Source organism: Heliangelus exortis, chromosome 3, assembly GCF_036169615.1.
Source record: "Heliangelus exortis chromosome 3, bHelExo1.hap1, whole genome shotgun sequence".
Taxonomy (NCBI): Eukaryota; Metazoa; Chordata; class Aves; order Apodiformes; family Trochilidae; genus Heliangelus; species Heliangelus exortis.
This window is the reverse complement of record NC_092424.1, coordinates 22849915-22866718: the sequence shown is the minus strand read 5'-3', so window position 1 is coordinate 22866718 and position 16804 is coordinate 22849915.

Below are 16804 nucleotides of genomic sequence, written 5' to 3'. Positions count from 1 at the left end.
AGTAGATCATAAACCTCTTCCCATAAGTCCCGGGCTCTAGCAGGACCCGGGGAGCCAAGGAGTTCCTGGCTCTCTGCCTGCGCCACAATTTTTTCTGTGGCGGCAGCTTCAGTGGGTTTGCTGGCAGTAAGACCCATCTTTCTATTTCGACAAAAAAGGCTTAGCAATGTAAGCAACAAGAGAAAAAAGGGGTTTCTCTTACCCTAATTTCTCAAGTTCTGGTACAAAGTCGAGAAGTTCACTCGGAGAAGATGGTTTAGACGGGAGTCTATGCCCACATTCTCCACCAGATGTTGCGGCGAGCCTTCTCTCGGGGACACGGCTCTTCTCCAGAGCTCTCTTGCCGTCCCTCTCCTCAGGCGTCTTCATCTCTTATATCGGCGACACCTGAGGACTTGTGGTTCTCTCTACAGAAAAACCCCCTTATTGCACCCCAACAGGGTATATAACAGAAGACCACAGATCTCTCAAGGAAGTCATTGCAGCCTACAGAGTCAGAGCCCTTTCACTACCTGTTCCCAGGACTTGCCAGAAATCCTCCAGCATCACACAAAGTTACAAGTGGTTACTGTGTGAAGCTGAGGCAGCACCAACACAGCAGTGACCAGGGACGCAAACCAGAAAGGGACAGTGACTCCGCTGAAGTCACCATGGGACTGTGGCCTTTCGGACTGACACCATGGCTGTTCTAAGAGACAAGGGCCATATTTTGTCCTCCCTTCTCAGTTACCGGCAGAGAAGAAATTCTGCCTGCATCACAGTAGGAGCAGTATCCTTTGGAATGGTCTTGTTTGCCAAAGTTATGACTCATTCAATAGAAATGTTTGAAAACCAGGTTTTGAAAGTGCCTATGACTGTGGATGGACAAAAGAGCACACGGCTCATCCATAATCAGGGCCTGACATCAGGCTGTATGTGTTGCTGTCTTTTTCAGTTTGCTGTAAATTCGCTTCCAATGCACTCCTGTCTTGTGCTTAATGTCCTGTAACAGGCACACTGGGGATGATCAAAGCAGTTGAATGAAACGTTATAAAGAATTTTAGGTATCATTCAGCTTTAGGGTAATCCTAAACCCCAGTGACAGACTGGAAGCTTAATGAAGAGTGTGAATAGACTTACCATAAGGTTATTAGTCAACTAGGATATGGCTTTGGTATGACTTCCAAAAGCTACCCACAGAGTTAATACAAAACTCCATTTTCAGCATTTTATAGCTTCCATGGAGGGCTTCTTTTGGCGTCAGTACCACTTACTACTTAAGAGGACCTGAGTTCAATTCGTAGACCTAATTGAGACTTTCAGTGTGATTTTTGGAAACTGTTGCTTCTATGTCCTTCTATAGGGTTTGCATGACAAGGTTTTGGTAGAGGAAGGCTACAGAGATGTCTTTTGTATGAAGATGCCAGAAGCTTCCCCCGTGTCCAACAGAGCCAGAACCAGTCAATGCCAAGACAGGCCTGCTGCTGGCCAAGGCTGAGCCCATTAGTGACAGTGGTATCACCTCTGGAATAACTTATTTAAGAAGGAGAAAAGTAAAGTCTTAATAATCTCACTTCTGTATAGCCTATACTATAGTTGATTAGTGTAAACTGTTTCTTTTTCTGCACAGAATTTGTGTTCCTTTACTTGCCTTGGACATAGAAAACCGATTTACAAACTCAGTAAAGAAAAAGCTTGTAAAAATTTATTTCTTTGGGAAATAAAAAATACTTGGAAATAATAAAAATTAACCCATGAAAAAAATCCAAGATTCAATCTGATTTTAAATATTTTCTTCAGCTGTATGTTTTTTGGTAATTTAATGGAGAATCACTTGAAACCATTTGATACAAGCTTACACGTTATTCTGCTCTAAGATTAACTTTTGTGGAGACGACAGATGAAGATGCTAGATGCTCCATATGAAGGATGTAGAATTTTTCAAATAAAAGAACAATGCTCAGAGAAATCCAGGCAAGAAAGGCTGCAGATGTAGTTCAAGAACTGTTAACAGCATTTGGGTGATCAAGAAGGACACATGGGAGCTCAGAGGAGGGCCACAAAGATTATCAGAAGGCCAGAGCACCTCTCATATCAAGGCTGAGAGAACTGGGGTTGTTCAAGCTAGAGATGAGAAAGTTTGAGGGATGCCTTAGAGGAGTTTTCCAGAACCTGAAAAGGCCTACAGGGAGGGAAAGAGAGTTTTCACAAGGGAGCGTAGTAATAGGATGAGGAGTTATGGTTGTTAATTTAAAGAGGGTAGATTTAGATTAGATATTAGGAAGAAATTTTTTACTATGAGAGTAGTAAGACACTGGAACAGGTTGAAGAGGGAGGTTGTGGATGCCCAGTCCCTGGAAGTGCTCAAGGCCAGGCTGGGTGGTGCTCTGAGCAACCTGACCTAGTGGGAGGTGTCCCTGCCTAAAGCAGTGTGGTTGGAACTGGATGATCTTTAAGGTCCCTTCCAACCCAAACCCTTCCATGATTTCTGTTCTATAATGACACTAAATTTGCCCTCCTTAGCCATAATTATGAGTCCTACTGAGACAAACCCAGGTCTCTAAATCAAACAAAACTATTTCCAAGTGAGAGTGGAGTGGAGTTTCAGATCCATCACATCAGAATCTGTGATGGAGAAGAGAGCTGGCTACTCTTAAGCTTTTGAGTCAAGAAAGCTACTGCTGGATCCCTGTAGAGACAAGATAAACTGTCCCAGCTATTTTTCTGAGTCTCCTCAAGTCAATCTTCTGTTGTTCCCCAGCCCTGCTAACCACTCTGAATTTTATTACTGGTATCAATTTTAGGCTATGTAGATATTCAGAGGTAGAATACAGGGCTCCTACAGACATACTGTTGGACTATGAAAAATACCTGCTTCAAGAGAAAAGTTGGAGGGCTATAAGACAGGGCTATAATTGGAGGGCTATAACACAAAGTACTAACCACATCTTGAAGTTTCTTCCCACATCTATTCTTTGCTGGTAGGTTTGAACACATTTTGAGTCCTCAGTGCTCTTGATGCAAAAATAACTCGGGTCTAGCTGAATGATGAATTTGCAAGCAGCCAAAATGACCTGAAGCGAACAAACAATAATTTTCCCTGCAGAGTTTGCACAGGTACCTTCTTTATAGAGTTCTTAGGACTAAGGTAAAAATCATCAAGAGTGAATAAATATTTAGCTTGGGTGGAATGGGGAGAGTATGTTAACATAATTCTGCATTTCTGGATTTTTGCTGGAACTCAAAGCACAAGTGGCAAGAAGCCACAAAGAAAATGATATTCAGATTAACTACAAGTAAGCATGCCATGAATCACTCATTAATATCAGTTTTATTGAACAGAGAAATTCGAGACAATATAAACCTACACTTTCCAGCATACACTATAAGTTAAGGTCTCCAAGCACCTCAATTTATGTGATAAAACTAATGTCATGGTTAGCTATGAGACTTGATGTAACACAGACACGAGGAACTAGTGCAACAAAGAACAGCCACATAGCAAACAGAGCAACACAGCAAAGGGCTTTATGGTAGGGACAGAATTTACCAAGTGTTCCCTGATCCTCAGTCTGTCCCTGAAACTCAGCTTTGAAGTTCACCTCAACTGAATCAGTGGGGTTTTTTTCTGATTCTTTTCACTTTATATCTCAGCTTGGGACAAAATAAAATAATAAGCAGTTGGGAGTAGTAAAACCTGTACTTCTTAACTGTGAGGGGATGTTCACCTTCTATTTGGGTTGGGCACTTCCAGGTGTCCTCTGCACTCAGAATTGCATCCCTGAAATCTTGCACCATGCATTTTTTGTTATGTTTGTGGAGAAGCACCGCTCAACACTGCAAAGGGGATTCCTACTTAAAACACAAGGACTAAAGTTCTTTTAACTCATTTAACTGTCAAAAGCCACTTTTGTCCTGTCACATACCAAAAGCCAGTGACACCTGAAGGCAGAGCCAGAAGCTCTGCTCCTTAGGGGAGACTTTGTCCGCACTGACCTTGAACACTGATTTTCTTCCTTAGTTCTTTACATAATAAGGGTTTTCCTCAGGTAGAGCTCTGCCTTTTTTTTTTTTTTTTTCCTGTTGAAAAGCAGTCCATAGGAAAAGGCCTGCAGGTGATACCACTTTTCACACTGTGGTTGATATGGTGTGTCTAACCCAAATGTGAATTACATATCCAGGGGATCTTTCTATCACACCCAATGGTCATATACCCAGGAATGGTGAAGGATGTCTGCAGCATCAATTCTTCTGTCTGACTGGTGTGTCTGCAAGTTGGATTGCAAAGCCAAGTGTATCAAAGACTAGGTGCAACCTACATGTGCTGCTTCTTCAGCCCTGCAGCTCATGGAATGTTTTACAAAAATATATTATTCTTCCACCACAGCTGACTGTTTCCATCCTGCCTCAAATTTGGCATACCAAAAAAGTGGAGAGGCATACCATACTTTTCCTCGTGTCCATTCCCTGATTGCCTGTATTTTTGTTGCATTACACTCTCTTTGAATTGTCTTCCTCTTAAGATTGCCCAAAGAACTAAGTGCAAAGACACATAGATTGTCTTCTCTCACATTTCTGTGCACAACAAACGGATGATGTACTTCCAAGATTTCATTTCAGGTGATGCAAACCAGAAACAAGAAATATACACAGTTAGAAGTATTAAAGCAACTCCAAGTCCTAATCCCCTACTTTGTTTCCCACATACTCTTTCCCCTTTAAATACTTGTCCTTTCTCTTGGAACATTATTTCACCTTAATCCCCAGTCTTTGCTTTCTAGTTCTGAATAACTCCTACCTCCACAATCCCTTTGTGCAACCAGCTCTTCCCCTCAGCACTGAAAGGAGCCTTAAAATCCACCAGGCCCATCTCTGCTTGCTAACCCCTTTCCCTCCCCCATTATGCTGCTCTTTCAGCTCCAGTCAGTCTTGTCATTTCCATGATCAGTTCCCAGGAGGACCTCAAATGAGGTCCCAGGTGACACTTATACTATTCTTTTCCTGGTCACATCATAATAAGTTTCATGTACTCTCCTGGGCTTTGAAGGTTCAAAGCATTTTCTATTACTCATTAAAAGTAAAGTCTGCAGTGGATGTGGCTGAGCTACGTTTGGTTAAAGAACCTCAGTATGATGGAGGCAGACAGAAGGAAATGCTTGAACAAACATTTCTTAGTTCAGGAAAAAATACAGTCAGTCCCACTGAAAATACAAAGGCAAATTTCATTCCCCCCCCCCCCCCCTCCCCTCCCCAGTTTTCTACAATCCTTTAAAAATAAAATTTAAAAATTCAAGATATTTACACTACTCAGTGCTTGGATTAGCAAAGTTAAGCTAACAACAGAAGCACTTGTGAAGAAAAGTCAGTCCACAGATACTACAGAGAGATGGCTTTTCTACATCAACCTTTTCTAAAGTGCTTGCAGCCACACAGAACATCTGAAGTGTTTGAACTTGTGCAATTAGAACAACTTGTCAGGGACACAAAAAGCTTTTCATAAGAGCACAGAAGCTGCCCGTATGTTATCTACCAGTGTCATATACCTTCAGCCTAGGAATCATCAGAGCCCAGGCAGCAGGATATGAAATAAAAATCTTCTATGCCAACCATATTTCAGCAAGCTGCGATTTTTTTCTCTAATAAAACCTCTTCCCTGCAGCTTTTCCTTCTGTCTCTAAGTTCTTCTTTTTTTGCTCTCTGCCCTCTGTACTTTTCCTATTTTCCCCCCATTTCTTTGTCTTGTCCCTCCTCTTATTTCTTTTCCCCCCCTTTCTTTCTCTGCTCCTCACTGGTGTATGTTCTCTCCTTATCCCAGTCCCTCCTCAGACCCAGTTCTTTGAGTCGCTTTTTCTTCCTTCCCTCTTCCCTATTCTTGTCCCTTTTCTTTCCTCTTTGATCTGAATTAGATTTTTGCAGGGTCTCTGTGCCAAGTCAAGAGGACCTCACTTACCTCATTCTAGTACACAAATCTCTTTCCTTTCTCAGAAACCACATATTCATCCAAAAATTATAATTACAGTTTTAAGGAAAAGTTCAAGACAAAAAAGTTCTGTTCATAAATAAATGTTCTCAGAGATTTAGCACTTGGACCTACAGCTTTGGTCCCATGCCCAGTGAAAACTGGGTCCAGTTGTGGGAGTCAGATGAATTTTCCCAGATTTTGGCAATTGGTGGTGGCTGGCAAAACCTTGTGGGGACAGCAGACTTCCGGTTCTGGATTTCACACACTGGCTTTGTTCTGAATCGGAACAAAATATCAAAATTTTTTAATGCTACATAGAAAACTTCACTTTGAGTCATGATGTTTAGATTGGAGTTTATAATAATGAATATAAAAAGAAAAATTATTTTGAAATAGGATTGGAAATGCATCCTTCCATCCTAAATATTGAAATGGGATGTCCTCCATAGGTTTTCATCTTCAGAAAATTTTCATTAATTTCAGAGTTTCAGAGGGCTCCTGTAAAATGAAAGAAGAAGCTATGATATGGTGGAGATGGTTGATAAATGGTGTTGTGATTTGAAATCACTTGCTCACGTATGTTACCTGGGCACACACTGTTGTGTGTGGGCAAAAACAGGATCAAGCATCACCTTAGCCTTGTTGTTCTACAGACATAACTGAGCCAGCTTTAAATTACCTAATATGACCTCCACAAGCACTACAGTTATGGTAAAATTTTGATCCCCATGAACCTAAGGAAATAGGAAGATTATTTGCCCAAAATAAGACCTCTTGTGCATTGGCTTCACAGTTCAAAGGTAATACAGGTTTGGCAACACCTGGAGTCATTGGATTGATTTCTGTAGCTCCCGAGTGCTGGGGACGAACAATTGTGTCCTGTGCTCTAGTATCCCCAGCCAGCCTGAACAACATAGATGGGATTTCATCTGGCACTTGAATTAAGCAGGAGCTGTGCATAAGCAAGCACCACATTTCATCCTGGTCTGAAAGAATATGCCTCATGAATGGAGCTGCACTGCCTCTTACACAACAGGAACCCTGGAACATGAAGAGTCCTTCTAGCAGCAGAAACATTCCTATGTGCAGCTTGAGACCTGGGGCTGTGTGCTAAACTCAGCACTTATTCTTCCTAAGGGCAGCTGAAAGGACCAGGCTGCTACAAGGAAATTTGAGGTAAACATTTGGTTTTTAATCTAGAAAGCCCATCAAATAAGCACAGCTACACATGCCCTCTTGCATAGTCAGAGATAGGTGTTCACACACACCCCTATCTAAGCAGCAACCAACCATATGAATTTACATATCAACCACTGCCCATGATGGGCAGAATAGGTAGGGCATCTAATTGCAGTGGAGCTTGAGGCTCAGGCTTCTGCAGAAGTCTGTCACTAGTTGACCTAGATAGGGGATCAAAGGGGCAGAAAGTTGGGGGCAGACTAATGAAAATGCTGGTCCAGATAGTCAAAATGATGTATAAATGTATGTACCCAGCAGTTCAGCATATCCACTTGAAGAATGAAGGCATCCTTATACTCCCCAAACCACTTCCCAGTGTAACTCATTGTTACAGGATCCTTCCTTTCCTCTCCCACAGCCCCCCACTAAGTAGCTCTGATAATTTTTAGGATTTTGAAATGTACTCTGAAGGCCCATTAGTGACATTTTATAGACTAAGGAAAAGAAGTAGTTGGGATATATCAACAGGCATCAAAGAATCCTCTGAAGAACAGATGGGTAGAAAATGCAGATAGGAGTGGAAAAAAAGGTGGAAACTAAGAGAGTCAGGGCAGAGATGACCAGGAAAGTGGATGTGGAGGGAGGACAGAAAGATCTGGTTCAAAGGAGAAGCTGTGGAAATATGGTCCTTACTAAGTGAGCAAATCTTCCAAAGGCTATGATTCCTAGTCAGTCCTTAGACCATGATGAACTCATTCCTATGAACTTCCTCATGCAGTCACAAGACAAAACTTCACCACTGAGTCAAGATCTGTTTATAGACTTTCACTAAGTATGAGACTCATTCACTGAAGCTGGGCTTTTTGTTGACTGAAAGGTAGGGGCACCTTCCCTTGATCTAGCACACATCACTGCCAGAAGAAAACAAACAAACAAAACAGCATAGAAAGCACCACAGACACAAGAAGCTTGGTGACTGTTTTAAATACACCAGTTTCACATTATCTTACAAAGGAGGGTATTTCTTGTTATAAAGTTTATAGAATAGAGGTGGTGAGGGACCAAGTGTCTTGACTAAAGATGAGTGAGCAAAAATGGGGAGTGAAGTGGCCCTCCTGATTTCCAGCCCATTGCCTAGGCATCCAGCAGGAACTACCTTGAATACAAATAATATAAATGCTGCTGAGGGATGAGATGACACCATCTGAAAAGGTTTTTCCCTAATTTGCATAATAATAAATGCATGTATAAGTGGAATTAAATAGCAGGTATTTTTTTCATCTGTTTGTTTTAATTATTTCGAGCTGTAGTGTTTGTAAATGTGATCGACACTAAACCTTTATTTAGACTGTGCTTTGAATAAATGTATCGACATTAAAATTAGTCACCATAACCTATAAATCACAGGATGGGTTTGGTTATGAATGTTACAAGTGCTATATTAAGCTTCCAAACAGAATGAATTTCTTGCTCTAGGAGACCTTGAGAAGTTGTGTATTTCTAATGCAGAATTAGGTATGCAACTTGGAATAATTTTTTGCAATAGCTTTAATTTTTGAGAATTGGGTTTTCTTATTACAGCCCTTTTCCTCAGGACTGTTTTCAGTCACATGCTGGGAGACAGAAGACTGTAAGTTAAATTCCCAATATTGCATATGGGAATTCTGCCACATTTTCAGATTTTCAGTAGTACAAATGAAAATTTGGCGTCTCACTCCTTTCAGCTGTCACTGGGTGTTGGATGCCTTTTTTGTTGGTGCTTTTGAACATCCAAAAAAATCTGTATGTGATTATGTATTTCATGGAAAGGACAGAGCTTGATTTCTAAATACCTGCTCACTCATACAGTAAACAAAATCTGCACTATAACAATTATTCCAGAGGGAGTTCAGTTTATTACACTTTTCTTCTGTGATTCTACTTCTGATCGAGACAAAAATGAAGATGATGCTCCCCTAAGATTATAGTTTTCTATATTGATCCTGCCTTTGTTATCTCAGTGGCTTGTTTGTTAGACAGAAAAGATATGACTAGGCATAAATCATCATAGAAAATAGGAAAATTCACTGAGATTGATGCACAAGCAAAGGACAAGTGCATTAACAGATCTAGCTGACCGAAAGTCAGGGCTGATGTTAACCAAGAAGCACATTACTGTGATTCCATCAGAATGTTCTTTTGTTTATTTAACTTTGCCATTTCCATTTTTTATTTGGGTAAGATAATTGCATGTGATAAGCCCTCTGTGTGTAGGTGGGAAATGCAGAAAGCCAGCCTTTAGACTGGAACATTTATGCTAAGTCTAAGCATTAATGATATGTAATGGCCAGACTATATTTGCATATTGAAATTATCTCAATTAAACTCCTTTATCAGATGATTTCAAAGAGAAAACCTCTCAAACTGCATTATATTTTCCCCTGAAACACAGCCTATTAAGGACATAATGTGTTTAGCTGGATTTCTACAGACAATAATTTTAGTGTTGATTTCTAAGTAGTAAAAGATACACTTCTTTCCTTAGGGTCTGTATGACAAAATTCTTTTACGTTTCTTTATAAGGCACTTACTAAGCACTGAACTTCTTTGAAGGACAAAAACATAAGATAGTCCACAGAACTTGAAATAAATAATGCCTTGCCCTTTGATATTGTTTCTGATCCTAAGAATCTAAGTATATTACAAAATTTACAATGTCTAAAAGAGATAAGAAACTTACAGGTCTCTCTTCACCCACCACTGGAAAACAATCTGAGTAGGCACAGAAAAAAATTTTATGGCACCAAGGAGCAGAATGCAAGTCTTTGCAAGAAGCAGCAAAGATAAGAGATGGTGGATAAAGAGGGTAAACTGCTTAAAAAAACCAAAAAAACAAACAAAAGAAAAAAACCCAACATAATTCACCAGGTTTTTTTATTTCTTGGTAGATTTCCATTCATTGAAAAAAATCTCCAGCTACATGAAAGTTTTTAGAAAATATGTTTAGAATCGATGTTTTAAAAAGCTCTATATACTTTTAAAAGGAAAGATTCTGCTCTTTTTTCTAAGGAATTTCAGTTATTTTCACAACCTTTCCAAATATCAGTTTGTTAAAATTAAGATAGTAACTGGAAAACACAGCATTTCATTTTTTAACAAAAAGGCCCAGAGTTAATGAATGAATAAATGAGGGAACAATATACCATTTAACATATTAGAGTCAAAGTTAACACTAACCATTGGATTACTGGGTTCTGATAACAGATTGTTTTCTGTCCTGTAGCTGGTATCTATCATTGAAAACCTGTGTGTCAAACATTTTCTTGATATTTGAACTTTCATTGTTTTCTAAAGCCACAAGACTCATTATCAGCTAGCCCCTGGACAAGAACTGTGCACTCATAAATATAACTTTAAGTTCCATAGATAAAATATTTCAGCACAAGGATTTTTCATCCAGAATTTCTCAAGGCAACCACTGCCACCACAAACTCAGACATCCAGCAAGAGAGAAGAAATGATACAGCACAGTCATTTGAGTGACCTACCCCCCCACTGCAAATAAAAAAATAGCCTAGGAGTCTTTGTTTTGTCAAATCGAACCCATTTTCCCATTTATAATGTGACACAATCCTGGAGTCACCTATTAGGTATGAATTCCCTCAAATTTTTTCACATCTATCACAAGATGCAGTGTACATAGGGAAGCAGCTGCCACACATCAGCTGCTCTAGGGTAAATATCAGTATGTAGTCTCACAGTAACAGTGAGGACACTTCCTCATCTTTCACATCAGTGTAAACTACCTTATATTTATGACAAGGGAAGAGCATAGAGAGCCTAGCTGCCACATAACCACTGCTTTACAATAGCTTGCTCCCTTGTGTATGTACTCCTGCTCCTCAGCAAATGCAAAGTTGAATTAGCTCACCTTGAACTTAAAACATTTTCCTTATTGGAAATCACTTGTAATCTCCTATGCCAACAGTCTTCACTAAACAAGAAAATGAAAGCTATTCAAACAAGCAAGAAAGTGCAGGCAAGGGGTTGGTTTTACTTACATTATGAGAAAAATAGATTTGCGAGAATTAAAAAAAAACTAGTTTTAAAATACAGACAAAATCTTAGACGCTGCCCAATAGTGTGGTTATGGTGCCATGGTCTTCAGCTAGTGTTTTGACTATGAAATTTGAAGTCATGGAGTACAACAGAAAATCAAAGACAACATAATTGACCCAAACTGAAAATACTGGGTGAGATTTATTGTAATTCCTAAAACAAATGTGAGCTTTTTTGGGACTCCTACATTTAGCACAGAAAAGGGTAAATGTGAATGACTTTGAAGAGTCTATAGACTGAAGTGTATTTATTCAAAGAATTTATTTTAATAGCAAATAGTAATAATATACTATTTACTATATTATATATTTAGTACTCTAACTACCTAGTACTAGTAGGTAGAATTAGTACCTAGTATTAAGTACTACTAGTGCCTAGCACTAGTCCTGGGCACTAATAGTACTAAATACTAGTAATAGTTCTAAATATTTGTATTACAGTAATAATATTAATCTGTTACATAGCTGAATGCACCAGAAGACAATCAAGAGTAGCATGCAAAGCATTCATCATCAGATTCCTGCTGCTGAAACAGAAATAGAGGCACCAGTGACAGTGAATTTGGAGGAGTGCATACAAATTGGCCCATATTTTCTAACACATGCTCATAGCATTTCCAGGATGGTCTTTGAAACTACTTATGCAGATAACCACCCTTTCCTTATTAGTATTGAGCAAGCAAAGTTTCCCACCAGCTGAGGTAGAACAACAAGTTGCCGCTCATATTTCATAGAATCATAGAACAGTTTGGTTTGGAAGAGACCTTAAACATCATCTAGTTCCAACCACCCTGCACGGGCAGGGACACCTTACACCAGACCAAGTATCCAAAAGCCCCATCCAACCTGATCTTGGACATTTCCAGGGATGAGGCATCCACAGCCCCCCATGGCTACCTGTTCCAGTGTCTCACCACGCCCACAGTAATTAATTTCTTCCTAATCTAAATATACCATCTTACAGCTTAAAACCAGCCCCTCTCATTCTATCTCTGCATGTCCTTGTAAAGCGTCCCTCTCCGTCTTTCATGTAGCCTCTTCAGGTACTGGACGGCTGCTACAAAGTCTTCCCAGAGCCTTCTCTTTCCCGGGCTGAACAGCCCCAGCTGTCTCAGACTGTACTCACAAAAGAGGTGCTCCAGCACCATCTTCACCATCTTTACCTCTGGACCCCAACAGCTCTAATGTCCTTCTTATGTTGGGGGCCCAAGAACAGGACATAATATTCCAGATGGAGTATCACAAGAGCTGAGTAGGGAGAGAATCACTTCCCTTGACCTGCTCGTCACACTTCTTTTGATACAGCCCAGGATACGGTTGGCTTTCTGGGCTGCAAGCCAACACATTGCCAGCTCATCAACCAATAAATCCAAGCCCTTCTCCTCAGGGCTATTTTCAATCCATGCTTTACCCTGCCTGTATTTGTGCTTGGAATTGCCCTGACCCATGAGCAGGACCTTGTACTTGGCCTTGTTGAACTTCATGTGGTTTACACATCTCAAGCCTTCCAAGGTTCTCCTGGATGGCATCCCTTCCCTCTGGCGTGTCAACCACACCACACAGCTTGGTGTCATCAGCAAACTTGCTGAGGGTGCACTCAATCCCACTGTCCATGTTGCTAACAAAGATGTTAAACAGCAGCAGTCTCAATACTGAGCCTTGAGGAATGCCATTTGCCACTTGGACATCAAGCCATTGACAGCAACATTCCCTTAAGGAAATAAAAGCAGTATGGCTACTTAGGTAAAAATTCAAAGTCATTTGCAGCAGAATGACAGCATCACATTTAGCTTAATGTTTCTCATTTTATTTGGAAGCTCAAAATACGATACCATCATTCATGTTTTGCTGTAATTGAACAGAGCGATTAGAACACCTTTTTTATATTAAATGCTTATTTTCCTTTCAATAGTATCCATGCTAAATGAGAAAAATACTGTTCAATCAGTTAGCTGGGTTTGGAGCAATAATCTATTTTACCCCTCATTTTTAAAGATTTTTCTAATCTGTGGTTTTGTAGAAAAACTGTACATGAAGACTATCAACAGACACTGGCCTAGAAAGGAGAAGAAACAGAAGAGCAACTCTTCAAAAATACAGAGGAACCTGTAAGGATGAAAACTGATTACTGCCAAATAAGATTTCTGAAAATTTATCATTCAAAACAAGATGTCACAAAGACTGACACTAGCAAGGGAACAACTGCAAAAAGCACTATGAGGAATTTAGACAGAATATCCTTCTGCAAAGGACTGCCATTGCATGGAATAAGATGGTCTTTGCTGAGGTCAGTAATAGATGCAAAGTGTGAACATCACTTTAAAATGGAGCTGAACACTTTTGGAGCAGGGAATAAATGTAATCATGCAGTGATAAGAGAGATAATTGTGCATAAGGTGGTGAGCTACCATCCATGGTGATTGGTATTTTCTGTTGGCAGACGCAAGGTTTTGATAGAACATGTGCTTTTCTCTGGGCTATTATTACTTGTACATATCTAAAAAGTGTCCCCTGCTTTCACAGCAGCCACAGTAATAAAATGTAAGTTAATAATATTATTTATCCTGTAATCATCACTCATGTTTACTGTTCAATCGCTTCTTTTTCCCATCCCACTCTACCTCCTTCCTATTTGCATTTGAAGGCTAAAATCTCTATAAATGCTGTTTAGTGTACAGGTCTTTTTTAGCTCACTCTCGGTACTGCTTTGCCATGTGCACAATGCACATAGCCACACAGATACTGTCTCAGATATTGTCTCAAGATCTTTCTCTTCTTATGTTCCCTATCTACCCAATGCCTGTGAAATTACTGGGCAAGACAGGGTCAGGAGTCTCTCCATGTTTTGCCTCTAAAGGGAAGTGCTTTCCAATCTCCTACTCAGACAACAGAACACATGGAAATCATACAGCAAAGCCATGACCTCCCTCAGATGCTTAAGGCCTCTTTGCCCTGGTGATGTCTAACCTGGGGTGTTCCTAATATCTCCAAATAGAGACACAGTGATTTGTAAAAGTGTTTTAAATGAGACATGAACTGAAATCCATCCCAGCCTGATAAACTGGCCCATGGCCACTCTAACATGTACCTAACATTTCCTCCAGGGACAGGAGGGAATTGCTAAACAAAACCAGAGAAAATACACCAGAATGGTGGTGCTGAATCACACCACTTTCAACACAGTGAATATATGTGAATATATGTGTAATACCTATTTGTCAAAAAAATAGGAGATGCAGAGAAAGACAGCAATATTTCCAACCATGTAAACTTTATAAACCAGGGGACTGACTCCAAACAGAACCCAGAAAAGCTGACTCCCAGGTTTTGTGTTTATACAGAAAAAAACACCGCTCTTCTTACATTGTGTTTGCTTTCACATTACTTCTCTTCTGTCCCACTCAAAATAATCTTTACTGAGTCAAGCACAGGCATCCACATGCAGATGATGTAGCCAGGCAGACAAAGGCTGGAATGGGAGCACAGAGGTGAAGCCACATTTGCATATTCACCCCAAATCAACTCCAAGGCATAGCAGCCTTGGTCCCAGTTAGAATAAGACCTTTTCCATTTCACACCATTCTGAAAATAAGCCCCACAACTTTATTTCAGTCAACACATCAATATCAGTAGCTACCTACAAAAAGGCAACTGGTCTTGATATGAAATCTGCTGGGTAGAACATCTACATTTTGTGCTGGGTCTAGAGCCACAGTACATACCCGAGGCTCTTGCTGAGGACCACGGTCAACTTGGGTTCTCTCCACAGGCTCAGAGACAGGAATCTCGAGGGAGCAATTTGAGCTACATAAAATCTGAAGTAACATCACTTAGAAAGGATGCACTCGGGCCTATCTGAGAGTATATTTGACTAGGCACACACAGAATGGTTTAGGTGCTTTGCTTGTGATAGCATACCATAGGCCAGGAAAAAAAGCCATAATTGCATTCTCACACACCAATACCACCAGTTTTCTGCATTTCTACAGCAGCCTCCTTCCAACGACTAAGAAGCATTTTACAGAACCAGAACACCTGTGTAGCTAGCACATAATCTAGGAATCACTTTGACCCACTTAGTGCACTTGTAAAAAATCTTCTAACCATGAACACATGTGAAACCACTTCACTCTTTACTTGCCTTAACCCTTCAGCCTCAGCTTGCATTGATGCTTCATGCCTCTGCCCAAAACCCCTTCAAAATCTCACTTTAATTTTGTCCTGAAGAACTTGCCATTTCCCTAGGAGAGGAAGGATAGTAATTGCTTGTGTTTTGCAGAAGGGGAACAGAGGCCCAGGAAACATTTTATTGTACTGCTCACACTCGATACTAAGACTTTAAAGTTTCTCCACAGAAACATAGAACAATCAAGATCCCAGAACTTAAATGGAGACTGACCAAGACAATTTAAAGCCGCTGATTTTCTAAAGAGGCATGGCTTTTGGCAAGAATGATGGCAACTAAGACTAGCCAAGAACTACACAGAGCCCAACATGGAAATTTATCTGGTGCCTGGGAAGGAAGGCCAGGAAGAAAGTCAACAATACTGGTGGTGTTTTTTGTGTATGCTGAGGATAAGAAGGTGCTGGCCAACACCATTAGGACTTACTGAGTTATATACAGCACCATGCACCTCAGTTAGTTGTTTTAAATAGCCCATACTGGCTAAGAATAGAAGCAGCTGTCAAATACACAAAAAATTACCTTCTGCAGGCTAACCAAGGTCACATAAGTAGTCTCTTTTAATCAGGAAGGGAACACACACCTCCTGAGTCTCATTTTAGTGCTCATTCCATAAGTGTATTTGCCAAAATCTTCATACATTTGTAAGTGTGCATGTACTGTACATAAGAGTACAGTCTCTAAGCTCCGTGTATATACCAAGGATGTCTGGAAGTGTTACTTGAAGATCCCAGTTGTAATTGCACCACCAATGGACACACAAAATTGCAGTAGTTCAAAACTTAATTTTACATGACCAGCTTAACTTCATTATATTCTCCAATCTCACTGCTACAGAAAAGAGCTTCTATACTGAAATCCTGTCCTAAGCTGGTGCATACCTCTGAAAAATATCCTAGTATTTCTAATTCTATAGGTAGGAAGACTAAGGGACAATGACATGAAGTGAGCTAGATGATGTCAAACTAACTTTGCTTCTGAGCACAGATGTAATATCTAGGGACCTTATTCTGAAAACATTTACATGGGTGAAAGAGAAAGGCTGTAGCCAAATGTCAAGGAATAACAGCATCAAGTCCACATCTCTTAGGGCTGGAACCATACAGATATTGAACCTTCCACCTCCAGTAGCACTTTGGATCATGGCACCAAAGCCTGGACTGACTCTTCCTTATACAGAACATCTGCTCTAGGTGTCCATGTCCACAGACACAACAGAGAATTTTCTCCTACAGACAGACTATAGCAAGGCAAATTGGAGTAATGCCTATTAACAGTTGGACTGTAAAGATGCCTGCACTTCCACCCACTTTGATGATTTTTTTTTTCAGAATAGACAACTGCACCACTCTAGGAATCACACATTAATCATACATCCTTTCTCAACATAATTATCCTATCTGC